At 38.1% G+C, this 17,293-nt stretch overlaps 1 protein-coding gene across 1 annotated transcript in view; it reads left to right on the plus strand.

Moving 5' to 3' along the window:
• The window catches only part of LOC123522508 (sperm-associated antigen 16 protein-like), a 480,569-nt gene that overhangs the window by 306,171 nt on the left and 157,105 nt on the right, over positions 1–17,293 (plus strand). The window lies entirely within an intron of this gene.

Genomic DNA, 17,293 nt, shown 5'->3' on the forward strand with positions numbered 1-17,293 from the left:
CTAAAAAATCAATTCTGCCTCTCAGCCAAAAAACCAAACCCGACCAAAGTCTCGACACCATCGAGTTAATGCGGACTCATAGTGACCCTCAAGGTCAGGGTCACCATTGCCCCGGTTAGTTTCCAAGACTGAAACTCTTCTCTGGAAGCAGAAAGCCCCCTCTTTCTCCTGTGGAGCAGCTGGTGTTGTCGAACTGCTGACCTTGCCGAAATCACAGCCCAAGGTGTAACCACTCTGCTGCTAGAGGCCCTCCTGCCGGTCCACAGCCACGTCCAATGTCCTTGATGCATCTGACTCTGAGTATGCATGCTTCCTGTTACCCACGTTTATCAAGGATCCATGGAAGGACATCAAGATGGGCTCATTTCAGTTTGCATGTGAGCTTCTTAGATTTTGTATAGTTCTCCAGCCTCCCGAGAAGGAAAGACTTTTGGTATAACCTGAAAGTCACACTGCTCCCACCTTGAAAGCCTTCTCCGACTGCCCATTCACAAGCCTCATATCCAGGCAGAATGAAACACACATTCTGATTTCGAACACCACTTTCTACATACCTCTACTCTGGATTTTGTAATAGTTGACTATGTTAAATTTGGATGGAAAACTTTAGGGAACCCAAGGCGCCCATCGTGTGTGTTTCTGTAATGCTTGGGGCAGTCATGGAAATAGTAAATCCACAGCAAGCCATTGTAAGATCAATGAATTAAACTGTCAAGTGGATTTTTAAAATTATTTTAATTAAAAGCAGTAAAATCAATGTGATAATAAAGATATCATAGGGCATGTGGTGAATTTGTTTTTCTCCTAACCTCTATCTTTTGGAAATATCACATTTTCGTTTCCTGTGCCTGGGGGTGGGGGAAAGTGCTCAAACTCCTTACAGGTGGTCTTGTGATCCAGGACCTGCTGTAACAATTGAAGAAGAAGCCCTTTCCACCCTATGCCCAACCAGATGGTTACATGGTAAGAATGAATCTGCTTCTTTATTTTGCTTTTAGATGGTTGGAGTTGACCATGGTACACATTCACCAGCATGATGTCTGAAATACTGTCTGCAAATATGTGCTCCCTCTGCCAGGCATATTGACCAGGCTAGTATTCTCCAACACTTTCTCGGCCTCCACATCTTGTTAAGCACAATGAGTTCTTTTTATCATTTCTCCTCCTGCAGAAAATTCTCTACTCCCACAGTTAATTTTTTATTTCTTTTTCAATGTTGCTATGTGAAATATGTCAACTTGACACTCCTGGGTAACGATAGATCCAGAGCTCAACCTATCATTTGGGTCCCAGCCTGATGTCACCCCCTTGATGTCATAAGTCTTTTTGTATAAGCGAGACAGACCTAGCCGATGTCTCATTGGCTCTTCAACTTCTGCCAGAACTGGATCTTGCCTCTGGTTGCTCAGTCTCCAGTTTGGTCACCTGCTGATGCCAGGAGCCATCAGTGGAATATCAGTGGATTCATTTGAGCAACTTTGGATGCATCTCTGCACCCACCAGCCTGTGCCCCCTACTGCCTCTGCTTCTCCCATCCTTATTTCATGGCTCACTCTCCTGTTGTAACACCTGCTGATCCCAGAAGCCATCAATGAACTACTATTGGTGGATTCCTCTGGCTGACTTCAGATCTCTTCCTCTGCTAGCCTGGGCCCCTCCACCTCCTCCATTGTCTCTGCTTCATCATCCTGCTTCTTCCAAAACTCAGGAGAAGCCAGACTTGAACTGGAACTGAACTTACCAACTTCCATAATCACCTAAACTGTTTCTTGAAGTAAGTCTCTTCCTACATACAAACACATGCTAGTGCCACTGGTTTTGCGTCTGTAGGAAATCGAACCTAACACACTATGTTTCATATATTGTGCCTACTGGCAAACTATTTTTACACACAGTTCTACAGAATAGTGTTTTCTGTGAAAGCTGCCTCATTTTTTCCCCTTGAGTGTCTAATATTTGAGGATTTTTTTCACACTTCATTCTCTTTTGTGTACATGGCCTGTGTCTCTATTTTCTCTTAAGATTTTTTTCTCTTCTTTGAGCTTCTTTTCATTACTCAAGACAAAAAATGAGAAACCAACAGTCATATCAGAATTCAGCCATCTAGTACTTAAAAAACAAACAAACCATTATACAGTGGACAAAGTAAGATTCCGCATGTCATTGATGTTGGTACGGGTTTAGCTTTCTCTAGTAGGCCTCCTTGCTAAAAGAGATAACCTGTTAAGAGTAGATATCTATTCATTTTGCATATATTTATTTGGTTTCTGACTCTGTGATTCCTTAAGAAAGGATAAAATGATATTTTCATATCCCAGATCCCATGCACACTTTAAACTAGCATTAGAACCCTTTATGTATCAGAGGAATACTAAAGTAAGCAAGTAAGATATTTCATACGTTATTTCCCAGCATGTACTATTAATGTGTACTCTTCATATCTTTAGTTTGTTTTGGGGAAATGCAGTACCAAGACTTATTTTTGACCATTTGATTTTTAAGTATCATTTAACATTATTTATTGTAGAAATTATTTTAGTATTTGTAAAGTGCCAATTGCAAGAAAAACTGTTAGAACTGGGAAAGATTTGAACAATCATTCTAAATAAAACATATTTCTGTGTCTGTGGTATCCATTTTTATTGAGAAATGATCCTGAATGTGACATGGTATCATCACTGATAACTTTGATTATTAGCCAACCATAAACACAAAGTACTGTGTGCTGAGAGTGACTTTTCTTTCTATCACCATGTGATGAGATGACGTACTTGGAACCAGAAATAATCTACCTGTTGAGACACTTGCTAATCTTTTCAGTAAAATTATAATCCAATTTCTTTTCCCTGAAAAGAATATCTTACCACTCAGGTTGGGAAACACAAGTTCCAAATGACTTTTTTTAAATGACCTTTTTCAGTTATATATTTCCTGGCCTGCTCACATATTTCTATGATGTAATTAGTAGAAATGAGCATGTGTGATAAAGTCCTCTGATGAGCCTCGCTAAACATATTTTCAAGTAGCTCTCTGCCCCCAAAATATACAGGTGATTCCCACTCTGCTGCATTAACTGGAAGCTCCTAGAGCAGACTCACAAAATATGCCCCATCCCAATTAATCAGTCACCTTTGCAGATGGGGTCCTGGATTTTCTTTTATTTCTAGTTATATTTATATTTATTCCTCCCAGGTAATTCTAAGTACCACTAAGGTGAAATGTCATTAGTTTGCCCCAAATGGATGTTCAGAATCTCTTTGTTTAATTTTCAGCTATTTGTTGAGAACAAGTTCTTTGACAAAAAAAAAGACATTCACTTAACATTGATGGACAATGGCAAATGTTTTCTTTTTCATTTGAAATATGTTATAGAAGCCCTTGATTACAACAAGCATATACATTTTAAAAGATTCGTATTTTTATAAACTATTGTTCTCATTTGAATCTTCCTGGCAGGGGTGGGGGCAGGAGGGGGAGGTTGTCACACTGGGAGGCAATTAATGTTTAATCTTATCTCAAAAATGAAAGTGCTGGAGAAAGACTTCGGGGCATTTAGGTCATTAGCAAACACCAGAAATTGAAGTATTCATTGCAGTATACATTATAATAATAAATACTACATTATTATGAGATTTATTTTCCTGAAATAGTAATTTTACTGTGTAGGCACTTTGTAATACTTTATTTTACTAGCATGGCTATTTTACTTCTACACTTATTTCTGAATACATTTTTTGTATGAATAACATGAAAAATTGAACAATAAACACATTAGGTCTAACTTAATAGAAACTATTGGAAAGAAATGCTTGCTTATGAATACTATAGCAAAATGAAAACAATCCCCATACTTGTGATTATAGGATTTTACTTTTGTAAAAATTATAAGTTTGTTAATTCATGCCTTGATCCCTGATGGCACTGTGGGGAAAATGTTGGGCTACTAACTGCAGGGTTGATGGTTCCAACCCACTACCTTCTCTGAGAGAGAAACATGAGACTGTATGTGCCCATAAAGATTTATAGCCCTTGAACCTCTATATAGGATCACTTTGAGTCAGAATTTCCCAGAAGACAGTGAGGTTGGGGACATCTGTACATCTGCTTTCAGACCACTGTATTTAACAGCATTTACCTCTGTTGCCACAGAAGCCCCCCTGGTTCCCCCCCTACCTCCATCATTTTAAAATGACATAAATGTAAGATATTTCTGTTCATCAAAAACCCAAATTAGTATAATGCACTACCTTGCTACAATAAAAGAAGTTGAATCTTTTATCAAAAGATAGAATTCTGTTAATTTGTAAAAAAATCATATTTCCAACTATTTGCTCATTGTTTCTCTGCCATCAAGTCTACTCTTACTTGTAGCTAGGAGTGCAGCCCTGCCCCTGCAGGTTTCTAAGACTCGCTTTTACAGGAATATAGATCCTTGTCTTTCTCTCTTGGACTGGCTGGTGGTTTCAAACTGCTGACCTTGGTTAGAAGCCCAATGCATAAACCACTACACCTCCACGGCACCTGTGTTTCCAACGGTAATTTATGAAATATTATAAACTTTTAAATATTATTTTAAAATACCAAATGTCAGGTTTATTCTAATCAGGTGCATCCAGGAGATGTAATTATTAGTAATACATAATAACTTCTACCTTTCCCTATTTAACACGGTTGTGGAGGAAACAGACAATTGCCTAAACATTCTACTATTCAGTTATGGGTTTCATAAGAGAGCATATTTTAGTCCTTAGACTCTCAGCAACATTGCCCAAAAAAAAAGACATGTGAAATGGGTCTTAACTGATGAGATTTTTTTCGATAGACAGTGAAATGAGTTGAGGAATCAATAAAACTTTTTTTTTAATTCTATGAAAAAACAGACAGTTTGATATGAAAAATAATAATAATTTTTACATTTTCAAGGATTCATGTAGGAGGGGGGAACAGGGAGGAAGGGGGGAAAATGAGGAGCTAATATCAAGGGCTCAAGTTGAAAGCAAATGTTTTGAGAATGATGATGGCAACAAATGTACAAATGTGTTTGACACACAATGAATGGATGTATGAATTGTGATAAGCGTTGTACTAGTCCCCAATAAAATGACTAAAAAAAAAAAGAAATTCACAAAATCTGAAGGATGTGTATAATATTTCCTGTCAGTTGGAATGCAATCCCATTGATTCAGTTTATGCAGAACCTAAATATGAACTAAGGGCTCCACACATACCCTGTAAACAATGACAAGTCATCACGCAGTGTCAAATCAGAATTGCTTTAAGACTGCTGATTCCTTAGGCAACATTCTTTGACCTGACACGCTTTTGTGTCCTTACAGGCATACCTGAATTTTTCTTACATATTCGTCCCTTTGGTAAATAGCGGAAATGGTTCACAAACAGTGGCTTACTTTATTTAAGACTAAAACAAAACCATGAATGTTCCAGAAAGCTATATGAGTCCATGTTAATGATTTCCATTAAACGTTATATGCTTTCTTCCCTGTGCTTTCACCGTTACTATAACCTTGATGTCTAAAATGCAGCCAGGTAGCAAATACAAATTTATCTTATTACAAGACCGCTCAAAAAGGTTTGCAATTTCTGGACCAACAAACAAAATGCAGACCTCATCTGAAAAACTTAGTTCAGTCACAGGAAAGAGATGTAAATCAAGGGTTTTCCTTGGAAAGCCATGTAAATGATCACCCCGAGCAAAGGTTTGATTGTGTGTTTGCTTGATAAGAAATGGATCTACGGTAAATTTCTAAGGTTTATTTTACAATCCTGGGAACTTGTAAGAGATTAAGTGATTTATTTTTAGAAGTGTACTAAAAGAATATTAGAAACATTCCTTCATCCAAAGAGCATTTAAAAAGGAATCAGAAAAAAATAAAAGAATAAAATTAAATTAAAAGGAAGCAGACTGGGAAAGACCTATTCTAGGCACAGAACAGGCACAACTGAGGAAGAGTATATGAAATCCCAACCTTAGGAGGCTTCCGTCCTAGTGGAAGCAGATGGGAAAGCGGATGAGAGGAGTGAAACAGTAAGCAAAGTACCGAGTGCCGAAAATGTCAAATGGCAATGGCTGGTTTTAAGAAAATAGGAGGAAAAGGTGAACTGATACCAATGGCTCAAATAGAAAAGTACATTTAGAAAATGACGATGACAACATATGTACAAATGTGCTTGATAAAATTGAAGTATGGAATGTTAAAAGAGCTGTAAGAGCCCCCAATAAAATTATTTTTTTAAAAATTTTTTTAAAAAGAAAAGAAGTAGAAGAGAAGTCATTTTATAGGATTAGGCCCATAAAAGAGATTTTTACTAACTTTTAAACCTAAACCATCCTTCCAGACGAAGGATTCTGAGTTCCTACCAGAACAATACTTAGGTTTTAAAGATGTTTCCCAGGTTTCATGGGAAGCAAACAAGTTCAAAGTGGCTGGAAGAGAATGAGCTTATGTGAGGAGGATCCGTGCCAGAAATGTGGCCAGAGCATGGGGAGGCCTGAGGTCAGGACCATGAGCGGAAACTATGGGGATGGCATGGACGTTGGTTTGTACTCTGAAGCAATGGGAATTGAGGTTAGAAGAATGGATTTACCTGCTACTGAGACTAAATTACGGACCCCAGGGACACGAGGGCACTGTTTTGTTAACTCACTTGGGAAATGGTGAGAATTTTAACTCTGCTGATGTAGTTGTTTGGTCAATCGAGACCTGTGTGCAGCCAAACACCACCAGGTCCTGCACTAGGTTCACATCGGTCTTCGGTTTGAGTCCATTTTTGCTGTCACCCCATCTTGTTGATGGCTTTCCTCTTTTCCAGTGTCCCTCTACCAAGCATGATGTCCTTTTCTGAGGACTGGTCTCTCCTGGGAACATGTCCAAAGTACATGGAATGAAACTTTGCCCATCGTGCCTTCTACAGAGCATTCTGGCCATATTTCTTCCAAGACAGGGCTGCTTGTTCTTCTGTCTATCCAGGCTACTTTTAATATTCTTGGAGAGCACCATCATTCAAATGCACCCATTCCTCTTCAGTCTCCCTTCTTCAATGTCAGATATTCACTGGGGTGGAGTGGTTACACATTGGGCTGCAAGTCACAAGGTGAGAAGTTTGAAACCACCAGCTGCTCCACGGGTAAAAAGATCAAGCTTTCCACTCCCATGAAGAGCCATGGTCTCGGGAAAACCGCAAGGACAGTTCTACCCTAACTAGGTTGCTATGAGTTGGAACTGACTCGATGGCAATGAGTTTGTTTTTGAGTCTTAGTGGTTGGTGCATACATTTGATTAATAATTGGATTAACTGAACTTCCTTGTGTGTGGATAGATATGATCCGATCTGGGCCAGCCTGGTTGTACTTCAATATAGCTCTGTAATGTCCTTGGTGATGCTGAATGTCATGCCATTCCTCCGGAATCTGTCATTCCTGGCAAAGTAAAACACAGGCCTGCCTAATTCAAAATGGCCCAAGCCAATCCACTGCAGCTCACCTGTGCCTAGCTCTTTAGGAGCCCAGTTTCATTTTTGATGACTTTCAATTTCCCTAGACACACATTTCATACATCCCAGGTTTCAATTATTAATAAATGTTTGCAACCAGTTCTTATTTGATTCATGCCCCATCAGCAAACAAAGGTCCTGAAGACAGTATGCCACCCAAGTCACTGAGGTAGACTCTAATTTGAGAAGGCAGCTCTTCCTCAGTCATAGTTGAGTGCCTTCTGACCCAGGGGCTTTTCTGGCACCATCTGGAACGATGCTCCGCTGCTCATCGTGAGGTTTGGGTACCTGGTAGTGTACTGCTTCTATCCGTAAGGTTTTCCATGGGATAATCCCTCTTAAGTAAGCAGCCTGTTCCTTCTTCCTAGTCTATTCTCAGTCTGGAAATTCTATTGAAGCTAATTCATTTTGGGTAACGCTGCTGGTATTTGAAATATCAGTGACTTTGTTTCCAGCGTCACAGCAACACACAAGTCACCACAGTTTGACAAAATGACATAAAACTGGTGACAGAGAATGAAAGGTGGGAGGCAGGTAACATGGGCATCCTAGATATATTTTGAAGACACGAGGCATGAATATCAATATGGGAGATATCCAATTTCTATCTGCTTACATATGAAAATTATATTTGGGTTTATGTTAAAGTACCTAAATTCCCCAAAACATCAACAATAACATCAATATATACTTTATACCTCATCTCTACCAAGGTAATGAATCATATTTTTACCCTTGACCTTAATCATCACAAAAGGCAAAAGACAAACTTTTTAAATTGTTGAATATCTGATCTATGTGTTAACCATGAACAAATTCATTTGGAATAAAAGTAAGATATGCTTCTTGAACTGTTAGTAAGAATAAATGTGGAAAATGAAATATAACCTTCCAATTTCTACTGAGCTCCTGGCTATGAAAATATACTTGTTTTCGCCAGCTTTTAAAAATCAAAACATTGAAAGTTTCATCTTAAATGCTCTCATATTTATTTTAAGTACTTATACATTTTAATTTAATTGATATCAAGCAATGGCTAAATTGGCAATAAAATGTGAATAAAATAGTACAAAGACAACAAGGATAAATCTACTTGATTTCTTTAAATTTCAGTAATTGAAATGTTTGAAAGCTTCATCCTTCTATATTTTAGACATTGATACTTTTAAAATATTTTATTGGTATCAAATAGTAGTTAAATTGGCAATAAAATATTAATAAAAACAATTCAAAGATATTAAGAATATTGAGGACTTCCTCAAAACATAATAATGCACAGGTCTAAAAATATTAGAGTCAATTTGTTTTTCAGAAAAAAAATTCTGATATAAATTATTAATTACTGTTACATACCTTAAAGTATTAGCTTGATGCATAAATCTTGCTATAGTTGTCCTTTCCTCCTGAAAATCAATTCAATTAACTTGTGGTAAAGTAGTAGTGATTATGGGTGTTGTAGAGCCTCTATTGTTCTCATTTTGGGATGAACCCATGGCACATGAAGACTTTGAAAGCTTTACTCCATCCACATCAGGAGCAGCTCTTCCCTGACCATATTTTGAGTGTCTTCCAACACGAGGGACTAATCTTCTGGCACTGTATCTGACGGTGTTTCACAGTTATTCATAAGATTGTCAGTGGCAATCCCTCAGAAGTGCATGGCGCAAAATGTGGAGAAATAGCTGCATCTGTACAAAGTATGAATCTAGGAAAATTGAAAGTTGTCAGAAATGAAATAGAACAGATTAAGATTGAAATCTGTGTTAGGCGGGGTTATCTACAGAAACAAACACAGTGACACTCATCTATGTACAAAAGAGCTTTATATCAAGAAGCAATTTGACACGAGAAGGCACCCCAGCTCAGTCCAACTCAAGTCCTAAGTCCAATACTCGTCCCTCCTCAGGCTCACATAGCCACATGCTAGTGAAGCGGAATGGCGAACGGGGAAGGGGAAAGATGGCAGGCCAGTGGATGCAGAATCTACGGGAGCATTGCAGGGCGCTAACAGTTCTCAAGGAAGGCAGCAGTGTCTCAGCAAATAGGACGGCAAGGTTTCAGAGAGGGAGAGAGAGAGATCATCTCTGTTTGTCTTGCTCTTTTTTTTAATTAGTTTAAAAAAATCATCTTATTGAGAGTCATACAACTCTTATCACAATCCTTGCATACATTAGTTGTGTAAAGCACAGTTGTCTTGCTCTTATACCAAAGGCTTATGGCATCAAGCTGTCATCAGGCTGCAACTTGATTGGCAGATTTGACTACATCCTAGCCAAGAGGGATTAGTTGACATCATCCTTAACTCCCACAATATCCTGGGGAGTACTGGTCGGAAAGAGATTGGTATTGGCCACTTTGAATCAGTTAGTAATATGGTTCTCTAAGCAAGGGCTGACGAATTAAGGCAGGAGTAGACTTACACTTATTATCAAAAAATATCAGTACAATGCTGGCTGTGATAGGATTATATTTACGTGCCTAAAAGGGAGTCCAGTTAATATGACTATTATTCAAATGTATATACCAACCATGAAAGCTAGTGATAAGAAATTGAAATGTTCAACCAACTTTCCAGTCTGAAACTTTTCAAACATATACTTAAGATACATTGATATTTATTGGTGAACAGAATGGAGACAAGCCAATTAGGGTGCAGGGCAGCAACTGTGGCTTCCTCTGCTTCCCCAGTTTACTTTATCCACTGCTGTAGAAACACTCCTAATGCAGTTTCTCCTTTTTCCAACGTCTGCCATTTTGAAAAGTCCACCTTGGTAACTCAGAATTTGTGCTACCTCTAATATGTGTTTTGTTTCTTGTCAAAGCTAATTATGTATGCATGCATACCTGTATAGACCCTAAACATTTAATGTTCCTAACGTATTATCTTCTTCCCATTGCTGGCTAATGTTGGGTTCTCATCATTTTATACAGACTCAGAGTTAAGAATAACATCTAATTTAGAAATGGAAATTTGGAAAAAAATCCCTACATTTCGGCAGTTAACCTAGAACATCTTTTCTTCAGCGTGAGCTCTTACTGAGATTCTTTGCTGTGTCTGTTTATAAATACAAAAGCTGCTTGTTGAGACAGATGGTTATTTACTATGTTTTCTCCATTATGCAGGATAAATTATTAAGAAGAAAATAATTGAATATTGAATATGCCCTAGCAAAGAAATAATCTTTCACCAAGTCTGTCACATAGTATGCTGCAAGCATGCATTCCAATTAGTAGAGTAGGCCAAGTAGATTAATGTATAAAATTGTTTAAATTCATGATCCACACCTACTTTTCTTAAGAACTTAGTACAATTGTGAATCAATTATTATTCAAGTTTGTCAACTTTGTGCGTCTGAACTATATTTTATGGTCTGTGAATATAAATCTTAATTCAATATACATACTATTTTAAGAGTTTTCTAGAAAGCCTTTTCCCCCATTTGATCACACTGTACTACAACTGACCAACTCATTTTTCATGTAACATATTGCAACACATGGCTAGGAAATATTTTACCATATTTTATGTGAATAATTTTTAAACTACTAAAGACTATCATATGATTAAAATACTAACATCCGCAATACCAAGCCAAACTTGGTAACTTAGAGTAGATTCAGCTCCAAATGACCCCATAAAACAGAGTTGAAACTACCCCCGAGGGTTCCAAAGCTGTACATCTATAAGGACCCAGACTGCTGCCTTTCTCTACTGCAGACCAGTTGGTATGTTCAAACCACCAACCTTTCAGCGGCAATCAAGTGATTGCCTACTGTGCCACCAGACTTCCTACAATACTAGCATAAAGCCAGCCAAACCGGTTTACCAATCAGAGGAGGGGGCTCCAAAAGGTACACGGACAAATGGAATTAAAAGACAATGGCTTTATCTACAAACTTATTAAAGCACCCTAGATAAAGAGTTATGCTCAAAGTAGAGTCGCCACATTATTAGCAGTATCAACAGCATTTAAGAACTTTTGAGGGATGCAAACATTCAGATGCTACCCAAGAACATCTGGGCCCCAAACTCCACGAGTGTATTATAAACATCTGCATTTTAATAAGATTTCCACATTTTGTATAATGAACACTAAAGTTGGACAGCCACTCTCCTGTTTAATTATTTCCCGTTTTCAAGGATCCTTGAAATTGATATCATTTCATCTACATTGAAAATGGCGAATGATTTATCAACATTTATTTGATAAAGATTCAGCAAGATTAAGATCTGAGGCAAAACTAGTAAAAGGACCAATACCTAATTCTACTTTCACTAAGGCTTGTGTCTATTAAACAGAGACCCTCATAATTTTGATCTTAATTGAATGAATTAAAGGAAAATTTACATCAGAAAGGGAATGGATTTTAGAATGATACTGAATGTAGGGAAAGAAGAATACCTGCTGAGCACAAACGGTCATTGCTAAGTGCCGTCCCACTGGTTTGGACCATAGTGACAGACTAGAATTGCCCTGTATAAACTTCATGAGAGTCTATCAAGCATTTCTTCTACACTTGATGGGTGGATTCACATTGGCAGCCGTGTCTGTTGGCAGCCCAGTACCTACCTACAGGTAAGGAGTCCCCTGGTGTCGTGAAGGCTGCAAAGAAATTTTATATGTCTTCTGCCATTGAACTTTGATTCCTTCTTTCAACAAATTGAATGTCCAGGAGTGTGGAACACAGCCATTAGCAAAACACTGTCCTTGTCCTCAAAACTCTTGTCATCTAGTGAGAGAAATGGATGAAAAGGAAATAAAAAGAACACTTTTTAATATAGAATCAATGTGGGCTAGAGCATGAATGAGTAAAAGATACGGGCACAGAGGAGGGCCATTAGTACTGAATCTCTGATTGAGGAAACAGGACAGTACATAAAGCCCTTCAGAGAATGGATGAAACTCAGGTGGACAATAAAATGTGTGTGGAAAAGGAGTCTTCAGATATTCTTCCATAAAAATAACTGGAGGGAGGTGAAAGAATTCATGAGCACGAATCCCTATTGTCTTTACATTTGTTGTCTAAAAAGGTTCCACAATGTATTTATTATCTTTGGGGTGAAAGTTTACAGAGCCAATTAGTTCTCAGCAGCTTACAGTTGATCCTTGCATAAGGTGATTCGTCAGGGCCCTGACTCCCAGATCAGTTCAAAATCCACCTGCAACTTAATTCATAAAGAGCCTACTGTTCACTAGCAGCCTTATGAATAACACAAACAGCCAAGTCACACATAGTTTGTACATTGTGGGCTCTCATATATTGCACCCACATATTAAGCTGCTTTTTCAGTATAAGATAGAAAGGTATTTCTTTGTGTGTGTGTATATAAGAAAGAAAGAGCTTTATATAAAAGAGCAATTGAATATTGAGAAAACATCCCAGTCCAGATCAAGTCTATAAGCCCATAAGTTCGATATTAGCCCATATGTGTGCTACGCATCTGTAAATTCCTCTTCAGACTCACAAAACAGAAAGGTATTTCTTAAAAGTGCAAGGTTTTTGCTGGCATAGCTGAATTTCTTTGTCCTTTTTCACAATGGTTCTTGCATAGGTTAATTTTCCTTGAAATGATGGGTAACCACAGACGCAGACAGCCATCTATGGGATAGGTAAAGCAATTCAACTTTTTCTTGTAATGCCACGATATTTTTTATCTTCATCTTGGGAACACTTTCAACAATCATGAGGAGAATTTAGCGTGGGTTCCATGGTGTTAGTCAAGGATTACAGTATTGGACTCAACATTCGAACAGGCAAACCTCATATCCACTAAACCAACTCTGACTCCCAGTGACCTTATGAACAGAGTCAAACTGCCTTTATGAGTTTTTGAGGCTTTGAATTACTATGTGAGCAGAAACTCTCATGGTGGGTTTGAACCCTTCACTCTGTGGTTAGAGCCCAAAGAGGAATCCATTGCACCATTCTGGAAAAACACAGAACCACGAAAGATCATTATTTATCGCTGTATGAAATGTAGAGGAGAAGAAAGCGGCAAAGATGATTAGCATCACATGAAATTTTAGGTTTTTGGTTCTTTATAATATATCCTTAGAGTAAGTGGACCTATGCACTTAAACCTGGGCGATTCAAAGGTCAGTGATGTACATACTTTATTTCAAGACATTGGTTGCAATCTCCCCGGTATTAACAGCACTCTTCCCACTTCCTTCTTGGGCTCCCTCTTTCCATCCACCCTCTTTCCTGTCCCTTCTATCTGCTTAGGTTTGCTTGTTTGTTTTTGTTTTGTGTGTGTGGGGGGGTCAGGGTTAAATGCTGCTATTGAAAAAAATTTGCTAGGGGAGATACCATGATCACGAAGGTGGTTTATCCAGGGCGAGGCTTAACCATTGCACTCCTGATATGCTTGCGATCCCCCCCCACAAAAAAAAGGGGAAAAAAATCTGCTGCCATTATTTTGAAGAACTATTGTCCTTAGCTATATTATTTGCAATAAAAAGGAAAAAAATGGAATTGTGTTTCTTTATTGGAATGCAACAATTTAAATATTTTACAGTATAATACTTTAGCCTACATTTCTTTCTGTTAAAAACACACACAAAAAAAGATTTGAAATAATAAACACAAATAAAATAATGTTAAAGCTTATATCATATATTGGGGGCATCAAACACAAAGGGCCCTTTGATAGAGTTAGAAAATATATGATAGTGGAAGATGTCATCAAACATATTATAAATAAATGATAATAACAAGCCAATAATCTTCATAGTCTTCAATTCTGCTACAGAATTCTTATAGTTTTGTGAAATTAATAAAAATATTTTCTTTTCATATAGTATCAGCTCAATTCATCACAGTAATATTGGACTTTACCATTTACACTGTTTCAACTACTTAGTGAGTTTTTTTTCTTACCTTCCAACATTATATATATAAAATGATTTTTTTTTTAAATCAGGCAAACACCTAAGTATATTGGGGCAGATGCAGAAATAGCAAGCAAGCAAACAAACAAACAAAAAGATCAGAATAGTTTTCCTGAGTTTTCAATGTATGAGGCGATGAAAATGAAGATTTATCTTGCAACAGTACTTCCACTGCAATTGTTCTACAAGAGTAAACCCATGTTGATGAGAGCCTTTTGTTTATTAAACTATATTGTTTGCCATTATTGTACCAGATTCTGAATCATTTTTAGATCACATAGATCATTTCTATGTGTGCCTATGAGACTAACATACATGGCAAGGAGAAACTATTATCCCACAAAATTTCAGTTTCAAAATACCCAAAGGATGCTTTCTTTTCACTCTGTTTTTTAAATCTTTTTATTGGGGGCTCAAACAACTCATCACAATCCATATATACATCAATTGTCTAAAATACATTTGTACATTCATTGCCCTCATCATTCTCAAAACATTTGCTCTCCACCTAAGCCCCTGGCATCAGCTCCTCATTTTCCCCTCCCTCCCCACTGCCCCTCCCTCATGAACCCTTGATAATTGATAAATTATTATTTTGTCATATCTTGCCCTGTCTGATATCTCCCTTCACCCACTTTTCTGTTGTCTGTCCCCCAGGGAGGAGGTCACATGTAGATCCATCCTTGTAATCAGTTCCCCATTTCCAACCTACCCTTCCACTACCCTCCCTGTATCGCCACTCACACCACTGGTCCTGAAGGGATCATCTGCCCTGGGTTCCCTGCGTTTCCAGTTCCTCTCTGTAACAGTGTATATCCGCTGGTCTAGCCAGATTTGTAAGGTAGAATTGGGATCATAATAGTGGGGGAGGAGGAAGCATTTAGGAACTAGAGGAAAGTTGTATGTTTCATCGTTGCTACATCGCACCCTGACTGGCTCGTCACCTCCCTGAGACCTTTCTGTAAGGGGATGTCCAGTGACCTACAAGTGGGCTTTGGGTCTCCACTCTGCACCCCCCCACTCATTCACTATGATAAGAGTTTTTGTTCAACTCTTAATAAATCCCATTGTTATCCACCGCTCTGAATGACTATGCCTCCAGTCATTTTTGCAAAATGGTGAGCTATAAATGAATACATCTGAGCGTCACTAAACATTAAAGCATTGAAGTTTGAAGTGTTAAAAACTACAGTTCATTTCAGGAAGAAATGATGTGATCATTTAAAAAAACAAGTTCTTAAATAATTAGATATTTGTAAATAGGTGGTTTGCTCTCTGACTGTGTTCCCAGCAGCCACTTACTGTGCACGTACTGGTTCGAAAGGGAAGGGATGAAGCAGTCAGAAGTGCTTACACCAAAACCCCTCACTGCTGTTGTGTCAACTCTGACCCATAGTAAGCCTAGATAGGGTTTTTAAGACTGTTGATCTGTACAGGGACAGGCAGTCTCGTGTTTCTTCCACGGACTGGATAGTGGGGTTGAACCATAGAATATGCAGTTACCATTCCAGCTCTTACTCATCGGCACCACCAGGACTCTCAGGAACTTTCTAGAAAGGACCAACATTCTAAAAGCAAGTGCAGGAGAGATAGAATACAGTTTTAATTTGATGCCTGAGTCTCTAGGAAAAGGCCGTTGCTTTGGGGCTGGCCGGTGTGGTCTCAAAAGCATTTAGTAGGCGCCTCAGCCCAGAGAGTGGTCCAATAGGTTAGATAGAGACTGCTGCGTAAGCAAGATGGGCCAGGCAGATCCAAATCATCTCTGCTTCTTGCATCTGAAGTATCAATATATTAACAAGTATTGGAGCCCTGCACCCTAGAGAGAAGAACTTAGAAATGATTGGATTTCCAAAAAGCAAGTTGACCAGTGAAAATCTTATGAGTGGCAGGGGATCATTTTCTGCTGTAGGGGCAGAGGTGAGCCCCTCAAGCCGGAAGGCATACAAAGAGAGTGGTAAAAGAAGGCCTCCTCACAGTGCAGGGACCCTTAGTGGACCTTCATGTGATTGTGTAACGAACCCAAAGTGAGAAGACACAGGTGCAAGCATTCAATAATAGCTGGAATGTGGAAGTAAGAAAATTGGAAATCATCCAATAATGAAGTGGAACACATGAAGATTGGTATTCTAGCCATTAATGAGCTGAAATGGTGATTTCACCCTGTTTTTCACATCTTTGTTGCAGAAGGTCTTGGTAGTACATACCCTACTTGGCTTTCCTTGACTAACTTCTCAAACAGAGTTCTTCGTGTTCAGATTAGGTAACTTCTTTTACACCTTGAAGAAAGTAGTTTATATATAGACACTTATAAATAAAAGGACCAAATGATAAGTACACATTGCTTTTCAGAAAGACTAAGGTCAAAATCCTGAAATTTCTAAAAAGTTAAACAGCTAATGCTGCTTTTCAGTAATATGGAAATGAATATATAATTCAGTAATATGGAAATGAATATATAATATATAAAATTTCAATTTTATAACATGTGTCCTATAATTGTTTCTGAATGTTTATGTCCATGGCGTTGACTGAGTTAGCTCTAAGGGCTAGCAAGTAGAGTTCAATGGCACATTAGCCAAAGCAAATTCCTAAAGCTAAAATACAATGTACATTTGCTTTATTAAATATGTCCAAACACAATTTCTATGGTGCAAAGTTCTTTTCTCAAAAACGACACCATTCATTTCTCAAGTAAGTATTTTTCAATAAATACTGATTATACTTTCCTTTTGAGAACTTTCATGTCTTTCATGAACGTTAGTAAGCCTCCCTGTCATAGAAGAGGTTTGATAAATGTTTACTTGAGAGCAATGTGAAAGTTGTCTCTATCGCTCCCTCGATTCTGTTGGAGACCTGACCCATAGTAAAACAGAGAAATTCTCAGTGGT

This window comes from Echinops telfairi, unplaced genomic scaffold (genome assembly GCF_000313985.2).
Source record: "Echinops telfairi isolate 266 unplaced genomic scaffold, ASM31398v2 ScPeMD7_3;HRSCAF=10, whole genome shotgun sequence".
In the NCBI taxonomy this organism is placed as follows: domain Eukaryota; kingdom Metazoa; phylum Chordata; class Mammalia; order Afrosoricida; family Tenrecidae; genus Echinops; species Echinops telfairi.